Raw genomic sequence first — 10,450 nt, forward strand, 5'->3', positions numbered from 1 at the left:
CCACAAACCACGGCAGAATAAAACAGCAGACAAGGCAACCCAAGCTTTCACAATGGTGCAGAAATCTCAATTAAGATCAGTACTTAAGAGTGAATGCATAAAATCAATGCAGGTCCTTGAAGTCTAACCTGAAGGTTGCCAGAGCATAGGCAGAAATTATGGGCTCTAATTCCCAGCGGGTCCTGGTAAGGCTGGGAAAATCTCTTCTCTGAAATAATGAAAAGCCACTAGATGGAGTGGTAGTGTAAAATCCAGTGCTCTTTAAAGGGCTTTAAAAGGCCATTCTCAGCCCAGCAAAGCTCAGTCACCCAGGATCCTTTTTCCAATTCATGGAGAGCTCCACTTGCCAACGAGCCCCATGTAATGCACCTTAATGGATGCTGCTGCAGTGACTCATTCCTCAGCAATGCTTTCCTGGGACTTGAGTTGCATTATCGTTGTTTTGCTGAATAAAAGTAATGGATTTCAGGAGGAAAGTGAGAGGAAATTCAGAGCCCGCACATGAATCAATTGATTTTTGGTGTTATGAGGGCGCGGGGCGGTTTGGTGCCACAATTAGGGACAGGTGAAATCTTCCAGTTTTAGTCTGCCTCAAGTTCTCATTTTTTCCAGTCTTTAACATTTCCACATCAAGTTTCATTTTTGAAAAAGAAGCAGCCATCATGGAGACAGGCCAGATTAATGTGGAATTGTAGCAAAATGAATTTAAAGGCAGGCTGGTCCCAGTTTAAAGTGCCGAAGGAGACCCTTATAGAGCCCTGAATTTTTGGAACCAGGGTAGTTGAAGGTGCAACTCCATCCGTATTGCAGCAGCCCCTAAGCTGTGGAACCTGAAAGCATAGGGCTTTCAGCTGTGGTCTAAACCACTGAGCCTCTTGGGCTTGCCGATCGGAAGGTTGGCGGTTCGAATCCCCGTGATGCAGTGAGCTACCGTAGCACTGTCCCAGCTTCTGCCAACCTAGCAGTTTGAAAGCATGCCAGTGCAAGTAGATAAATAGGTACCGCTGCAGTAAGAAGGTAAACGGTGTTTCCATGTGCTCTGGCTTCTACCACAGTGTCCCGTTGCCCCAGAAGCAGTCTTGTCATGCTGGCCACGTGACCCGGAAAGCTGTCTGCGGACAAACGCTGGATCCCTCAGTCTGAAAGCAAGATGAGTGCCACAACCCCATAGTCGCCTTTGACTGGACTTAACCGTCCAGGGGTCCTTTGCCTTTTTACACACACACACACACACACACACACACCAGAATAGTGTCCCAAATTTCATTCGTGTGCATGCACACTTCTTCAGATACACTGAAACAGAAGTGTATCTGAAGAAGTGTGCATGCACACGAAAGCTCATACCAGGAACAAACTCAGTTGGTCTCTAAGGTGCTACTAGAAAGAATTTTCGATTTTGTTTTGACTATGGCAGACCAACACGGCTACCCACCTGTAACCCAAATTTCATTGCTTTTCTCCCACGATTCTTTGAGTTAATAGGACTGCAAATGGATTTTATTTCTTCCTGGAAACAATTAGCCTGGAAATGAGTACTAAATTTCCACTCTATTCTGTTAGATTTCTGATAGTGGCTTTTATGGTATGCGAAAGCTGAAACATAACACATAAATTACAACAGCTAAGGAAAATCAGGGGTGCAGAACAAACTGCCTTGTGAATGCAGCTCTTGTCTCATTGCTGAACACGTGTTGTTGTTGTTTTTAAATAAAAAGGCGTGATTAACACTGGCGACTTTTTGCCTCCTCCCCTCCAACCACCACCACCACCACTGGCATTCAGTCCCTGATCTGGATCTGGACCACAGTGAATGGGCACAGCTAACACATGCACTAGGAATCCCCTCCTGATATCCCTACTGCAGGGATAGGGAACTTGTGGCACTACAGATGTTGTTTGACTCCCATAAGCCTCGGTCAGCAGATTCAATGGTCGTGGATGATGGGAGCAAGAACTCAATGGCAGCCAGAGTGCCACAGGTTTCTCAAAGCTGCTGTGCCCTCAAAAGAGGAGAGGGAGAACAAAAGTGAACCACACAGGCTCCTGGGATAGCTCAGTTGGCAGCGCATGGGACTCTTAATCTCAGGGTCATGGGTTCGAGCCCCACGTTGGGTAAAAGATTCCTGCATTGCAAGGGGTTGGACTAGATGGCACTCATAGTCCCTTCCAGGCCCTTGCAGAGCCAGGCAGAGGCCTGGGCCAGGTAGATAATGTGGCCCCCCTTTTTTTACCCTGGGGATTTTTTTTTTTTAAAAATCATATTTATTGATTTTCCAATATATATTTCCAATTACCAATCAAATTAAAATCCAAATTAATTATACAATTCCCAATTAAAACAATTCCAATTATGCCAAATTTTTATACTTTATGGACTTCCCATGTCTCGGACTCAGGAGCGATTTTCACATCTCTTTCAGTTGCATTCACAGTCCAATACTATCACAGCCTCTGATATATGCCAGCAAGCAGACACGATTATAAAAGTAATGTTTCTGTATGGATAAAGTCATTCTCATTCCAAATGTCACATTCCGGATGGCGCCATCTTCTCCTCCTCCTTCTTACAAATCAAACTTCTTCATACAGCAATCTCCACCCGTGCACATTCCAACCACACCTTTCCAGGAGAGCCAGACACCTCGTAAATTCCACTATCAATTGTCCATCAAAGCTGGCTTCTCCCTTTGAAGTGGTGTTCAGCTTCACGGGCTCTCCTCAACAATCAACAATCTTTGCTGCGCCATTACCAGCCGGAAGTCCTCCATTGCTATTAAATCATTCCAAATCTTGTTTCAAGTCCATACAGTTTGTTTATGTAAGGTCCAATTCTATCTAATTCACTCTCAGTCTTTAAAGTCTGCTTGCTATTTCCCTGTGAAAGTGGATTTTCTGGGGGAGGTTTCGCCCGTGTTAAGTAAGATATTGAGGCAAAACAAACGAAAGGTCCAGAGCTTCCCCCCCTTCTTCTCCCTCTTTCACATACCGATGTGAAGTCCACGTCTTCTTCCAGTTTTCATTCTTAACCGCTCAGGGCTGCAGTTAGCAACATTCTTCCCACTCCTTTGTCCGAGGCATGCCCAAAACCTTTAGCCAAATTTATATTTCCAGTTCTGGGGGTCGTGCATGAACGGGGCCGGCTTCCAGGAGCTCTATCCACACGAGCCCTATGCGCCCAGGCCCCCCCACTCGGTCCCGAAGGATCAAAGTGGGTTGAGGGGCATTCGCGGGCGAGGCAGCCCTCCCCATCATCCCAGGGAGGTAGGGAGGCTGCTTTACTCCCATCGCAGCCGCCAAATTAACTCGTGATGGTTAGCAGAGGTGGTACGGTCAGCCATTCTCCCGCTGTGCCCGCCGGAAGTCCTTTTTTACCCTGGGGATTTTTACCCTGGGGATTTCAAGGCTTGAACCATATCTGCATATAAAGGCAAAATGGAAAATATAGATAAACAATAGTGCTTTTTAAAAATACCTAGGGAAAAGGGTTATTTTAAGTATTTACATTTAAATAATGGTGAGCGATTGTGAATATGCTGACCGAGGCCCCCTTTGGAATCGGAGGCCTGGGCCAAGTGGCCCATATGACCCCCCCCCTCTGTTTGGGCCTGGTCCCTTCCAACTCTACAACTCTATGATTATATCACCCTTTCATCTACTCCAGCTCCAGCCAACACTTCTTGAAATTACTGTTCGTTCCATTTTTAAAGGATTTCATTTAAAGTTCCTGTTTTCTCTTAGAACATTGCTGCATACTTTTTCTAGTAAGAGAGTTTGCTTCACTGCAGAAAGAGAAACTGTTGGGTAAGAGAGGGAGATAATGTCTTCAAACTTTTTTTGTAGTAGCATTCATTTGGTTCACCATTCATCACCATGCTGGCTCTTAGGGGACTCTTCTTCTTCTCCTCTGTGCTTCTAGCGACAGGTAAACTCAAAACTATCTTGGGAATTGGGTTGTTCTGCTGTGAACAGTTCAGCAGAACCAGATCCAAGCTAGCATCGTACAGGGAGGCTTTTCAATGCAAAGAATTAAAGCATATTCCCCAAGGCGGCGGAAGGATGCCGTTCTTAGCAACATTTAAATTGTTAGCAATGATTCTTCTTAATTTTTTCAGACAATTTTAATAAGGTTGTGCAAGTCACCTGCAATTTGCTGGCCCAAGACGTTTCTTGGGCTGGCCCAAGACATTTTGACACTTGAGGAAAACCACAAAATGGCATCCCCCCAGATAGTGGCGGAGCTTCATGCTCCGGCACCGGGGGGTGGTGGTGGTGGAAAGCAGGCGGGGGCAGGGCTGGCGCATGCTCCGGGCCCGTCCTGGGGTGGGGTGCGCTGCCTGCGGGGGTGGGGCACCCAGCACTGGTGGGGGGCAGCCACGATGGCACCCGGCTGGGAGCACACTGCCAGGGGCGGTGCGCTCCCCCCGCACTCCTCTTCCTCCGCTAGTGCCCCCAGAGAAGAAGGGTGAGGGAAGAAGATCTACATCAGAAGGGTGGAATAAAGATCTACACTGGGATCTACAGCCCCTGTGAATCCTGCAGCCTGAGCCAGTCATTTCACCTTGCCTCCTGGGTGGGCTGGCCCTGGATTCAGCAATCTGGATCCAACGGGACCTGGACCAGACTTTATATTTGAATCAGGGCCTTTGCACATTCCTAATGCTTTAAAAACCACAACTAAACATGTGGTTATTGGTGAGGGGAGAGGGGGAAAGGGGATATGCAGATAATGTCTCTTGTCTGAAATATTTCCTTCTTCCCTTCTTCCCACCCAGTTCTGTCTCTCCCTATTTTGATAGCTCTGGAATATTCCAGGCGGATGTTGTGTCCGGAAGGAATCAGCCCAAATTATCCTGATATGGTTCAGGGACCTGGAATTTGTCCGGACTAGATGCGGTGCTAGTTTTTATGTCCTTTTTTAGAATTTTAAAATCTGTCATTTGTGGTTTTTTTAAATATAAAAAATGTGTTTGACACCCTCGGCTCCTTGGGGAGAAAGGATGAGAGATGGATTTAAATAAAAAGCTACAAGGAGGAGGACATCTGCTTGCTTAAGGCAAGTGCAGAACTGGAAGGTACCTAGTCAAACTTTCTTGTGTAAGAGAACCTCCTGCCCTCCAATTGTCCATGCTGTGAAGACCGTTCAAAGTAAGCTCAGGGGCTGAGCTCTAACGCCAGTGTTGCCCTGGAGCCTGGCAACATTTTCTCTCTGCTCCCTTGTTGCTAAGCCAGATACATTTATCAGGCCACACATCTAGTCTTGGATGTGGTGCCTAATATAGAAAGATCCCAATGAAAAAAGCAAAGAGAAGGCCATTTGTGTCTCCTACTGCCTGGCCTTAATGTCAAGGCTCTACAGCCCTATCTGTAAGGAGCCATGTCAGAAAAAGGACTCAAAACAGTACTGGAACTTCCATTAGTAAATTAAAGTAAAGGAATGGTGCAAATTTTCCAAATGTATTTAGTTTACTGCATACAAATGGCCCACTACTGAATTTTGTTTCAGCATAGAATCTACTGAGCCCTGGGTTCTGCAAAAATAGCCACAAGTGGCACACAGGTGCATTTCAAGCGGCGTTTGCCTACTTCCCCATCTGCTTTCCCCTTGTGAAACCTTTCCTCTCCCTTCCTCCAGAGGCCTTTCCTGTTTTGCAATGTGAGACTTGCAATGCCACCGGCATCAGCTGCACTGGCAAGAAGGAGACTTGTAGGGCTGATCAACACCTCTGTTTTGTCCTTTTAAGGAATGTGACAATAGGTGGGTAAGAGAGGTCATCAGCCAGTCCAGGCTGGAAAACAGGTCAAAGTTTTGCATGAGCTGTGTGCCCAGAGCGGGGAGGAGGGGCCTAGTGATCAACTTATAGGAGAAATTGCATATGGTACTGGGAGCAGTGACTCCTCCTCTCACCTTTACCTTTTGCTTTTCATGTGCAGGAAGGAACATTGTGCATTTCATTAGTAAGGGCTGCACCGCCAACTGTCAGCTTCCAAAGGACACTATATCTTGGGCTAGCAGTGTAGATTCGAAGATAGACTGCAACAACAAGGCTGCTCCTTCTTCTGGGTCTTTCTTCCTGGCTACTTTTGGATTTCTGCTGATTAAAGTTCTCTTGTAAATAATTCTTCATCATGATTTAGCAGTGAATAAAGGCCTCCTTGTTGTTTTCCTGTGACCTTCTCTGGATCCATTTTTCCCACCTGTCTGTATTTACATTGTGACGATTTTGCTGTGCATTGATGCTGTGATTTTGGTGCTGTTTTGTTGGGTTGTTTGACTTTCACTGTGACACATTGTTCTTTTCTCTCATTTTGTTCCATCCTTCATGCTTTTAAATTCTGAAACAATGTGAGAACTGAAACACAACTATCCAAAATTCACGCTTCCCTGAATTTTGCAATGTGGTGTGTACATGTGGACAAAAATGCATATACTATGGTAAAGTGTGCATAAGAATGCACCTGTTAAGGGAAGATCATGTGCAGAAATTCATTATATCAGGGGAAATGGCTTTGCAAAAATGTTCACTTCGGAGCATCTACTAGGCCTGAAAATTTCATCTATCTATCTATCTATCTATCTATCTATCTATCTATCTATCTATCTATCATCATAATCTATCTATCATCTATCTATCTAAGGTATGGACACATCAACCTCTATGGTGAATGAGGATGTATAAAGCTCAATTTTTCCAAAATGGGATTTGTGGCTAGTTCTCATGCCTAATTTAAAAGCACAAACAAATATGATTTTTTTTTTTTTGGTATTGATTAATTTTTAAAATTCAGATTAATATGGAAACAGGGTGGAACATAGTTATGAATGAAGTCATGCAAAACTGACATGGGAGAAAAACCGATCCATCTCAACAAATACTGTATGAAGCTGCAGTTTGAGGGACTAATGGTGTTACCATAAATCAGGAATGGAGAACCTGTGGTCCTCCCAATGGAGTTGGACTTCAGCTCCCATCAGTCCTGGCCAATATTGCCAATGGTCAGGAATGAGTTGTAGTCCAGCTATGTCTGGAGGGCTACAGTTTCCTCCCTGTTGCTGTAAATGTTTTGGAAATGGCACAGACTAGATCGCTCTGCAAATTATATTCTTTTCCATTTGGAATCCCTCCAGCTTTTTATTGCATTCAGAGACTGAATAACCTTCAATTAAGAGAAGAGTACATTGTGCTCAGTTGAAGTACATTAACAGAACTGCTATCCTGCCAAATCAGTGCTTATTGAAAATGTGCTATAATATAAGGATAAGGATGAGCACTGGAAGACAGATCAAAACTGTATTTGGTGGGGTGGGTGGGGAGAAGCAATGAAAGTATTGGTTGCTCTGGATAGAATCTAAGAGATGTTTGAACTTGACAATGTTCTTTAAATTTCCCTGTAAGTTCTACTGATTGGTTTCATTAAGCAATGTGTTAATTGAATTACACGCTCAAGTTCTGCCAGCTGCAATTCTGGATGCATGTTGCAAAAGGCCTTGAGGGGCAAAGATCTAGCACCTTTCCCCTCACTCAGGAATGGGGAGTAGGTTGGGTCCCTTCACAACCTCATGTGATAGACCTCAAGCAGTAGGTGAAAAAAGTCCACCTTGCCCCATATATTCCTGCTTGGCATCTGTAATACCCAATAGGAACACTGCTGCATCCTGAGCGCCCAAGGGGCCTATGCTCAGTGTGTACTTGAAACTAGGCTTTTAGTGTTACAGCTTCTAGTGGGACTTATAGTACAGTGGCACCTTGGTTCTCAAACTTAATCCATTCCGGCAGTCTGTTCCAAAACCTAAGCGTTCCAAAACCAAGGTGTGCTTTCCCATAGAAAGTAATGCAAAATGGATTAATCTGTTCCAGACTTTTAAAAAACAACCCCTAAAACAGCAATTTAACATGAATTTTACTATCTAACGAGACCATTGATCCATAGAATGAAAGCAATAAACAATTTACTGCAGTCACACAATCAATCAATCAATCAATCAACCAGTAGCTGAACTGGGTTACACACAGCCACAAAAACAAAACAAAAAGAGCCGCAAAAACAAAAAGGCAAAATAAATAGCAAAAACAGACAGACCTCAGCGTAACACTCAAAACAGAAGTGTGACACTCAAATCAGAAGCGTAACACTCAAATCGGAGCACGTTCGGTTTCCGAAAAAGGTTCGCAAACCGGCACACTTACTTCTGGGTTTGCAGTGTTTGGGTTCCAAGTTGTTTGAGTACCAAGGTGTTTGAACCAAGGTACCACTGTATCTGTTTTGATAGATAGCCTACATGTGTGTATGTGTAACTGTGTGTGAAAGGATATTGTCAGGGGAATTTGCTTACTCAAGACTGTATTCACCGTTATAAGCTTTCATTGTACTAGCCCACTCCCCCCCCCCCTGGATGCCCCCTGGGTGGTGCTGGAATGATCCTGGAAGCATAAATAAAGAAGAGAAGAAGAAAAATGAAAACCATCCGTGCATGTTTCATTTGTTGTGTAATGACGCACACCGCTGGGTCAGGCACCATTGCAGGATGGCAACAATGCTTCCCCTAGATCTGGTGGTTGTGCTGGAGGTGAAGCATTTTCCTGGGCTTGGTTGAACCCATTTTGGCTTCATCCAGGCCTTAGAAGTGGCTTGCACCATACTCCATTACACCATAACATCCTTCATTTAGTTGGTTGGTTTCACATTTTTTGCTCTAGCTGACATCTGTCAGTTTTGTCAGTTCTTTCTTATCTTGTGTACAAAGACATTTTCCTCCAACACTCCTTCTATCTCTGATTGATTATCAGGTTGTTTTGCCTTATCATGTGCCCTCACTCTCTCAGCTCAAACCTATTATCTCTGCTCTCAATGCACACCAATATAGTGTTGCACACTTCCCCAGCCTCAAAGTGATGTGAGATCCCCGGAATTCCAGGCATTTACCCAGGATTTGGTTTCCTTGAAATGAGAGCAACAGAGGTACACAGAGACTTGTCTGTTCTGTGCTGGGTTCAAAAGCTGAGTTTGGTGCTTCCCTGGGAACGTAACGGGGAGGACTGTTAATGCTGTGAGCCCCTCCATCCTCATGTTATGAGTTTGGGAGTGCCAGACCCGACCCCCAAATTCCTGCATCCAGTAGGAGTTTGAATTTAATCAATGCTTGGAATCTTAATCTGAGTGCCAGACAGGGATTTTTGTGCATGTTAAAATATAAGGCAGGGCAACTTCCTGAGTTCAGGAAATTGTCTGGGAGAAGAGCCATTAAGTGAACAAAAGGAAGGTAATGGGTGATTAACAAAGAAAAGTCTTGGTGCCAGACGGCAGTTGGGTGTGAGCCCCTCCTTCAACTGAAAGTTAGTCAGCCAGAAGACAATGCCAGAGTTTGGAGGGTTGGGTTTGCAGTGGTGGTTATATGACTTAGGGGAAGGAGGTTGCAGTTGGTAAAATGCGGCAAGCTGGTGAGGGAGAGAGCATGATGGCAGATTTCTTTTTGCATCCAAGGCTGCAGCAATTGGAGAAACCAGAACTTTTTGGAGTGTTTAATGCTGTGAGCCTCCCAATCACAGGCTCAGGTTGCATACATGCATGAACAAAGCATTAGAAAGACACCACAGTCTCTGTTGTGGCTCATTCCCAAAAGGAAACACAAACTCTAGGCAAGTACTTGGGACCCCTGGAATCTTGCACCGCTCAGAGATTGGAGTGGTGTGTAACACACATTATATATGTGTGTAAATAGAACCATATATCCTCAAGATACCACAGTCTCTATTCATCTTCATTCCAAGGAAAGCAGACAGCTGGGTAAGCACCCCCCCCCCAAGTCTCTAGGAGCTCATAGTCTGGAGTGCGTGCAACAATTTTCTCTCTCTGCAAGACACAGCCAATAAAGGAAGGGGCAGAGCCCATTATTGCTGGATCCAGTAATACATGCATGCCTATCCACCATCAATCCTGGTGGGCACTGGAGGAATAAATCACACACACACACCCCGATGAGGAGGTCAGGTAGACAGATAGTTGCTTTTAAAACAACCCAAGGTTTTAGCTAAATTGAATTGGCACGCGGTACTGTGGCCAGTGCCAAAAACAATTTGAAAACAGACCACTTCAGGAAGTCTTTTGTAGTTAGCAGTAAGCGGCGGTGAAGTGGGAGGCTCTTTCTCTCATGAACTGCAGAACCAAAATAATAAAAAATAAAAATGCAGCAGCCTCTGCACTGGCATTTTGGAAAGGATCCCAAGCTGGGTCTAGGCTGGGGAGGATGGGCATTGCTTTTGCATGTCTCCCAACATTTTCTCTGCTGTGTCCAAACCTCGACACTGCATTGGAGGTTTCCTGGAGTTGCTTAGCATCTCACCAGAATAGAGGAACACACAGCTTCCTCACTTAGGCCTTTTTTGTTGTTGTTGAGAAGCTTCATTGATACCGCCCTCATTTGGCCTGAGTCAATTTGATGGGGAGCAGG

Source organism: Lacerta agilis, chromosome 8 (genome assembly GCF_009819535.1).
Source record: "Lacerta agilis isolate rLacAgi1 chromosome 8, rLacAgi1.pri, whole genome shotgun sequence".
Taxonomy (NCBI): Eukaryota; Metazoa; Chordata; class Lepidosauria; order Squamata; family Lacertidae; genus Lacerta; species Lacerta agilis.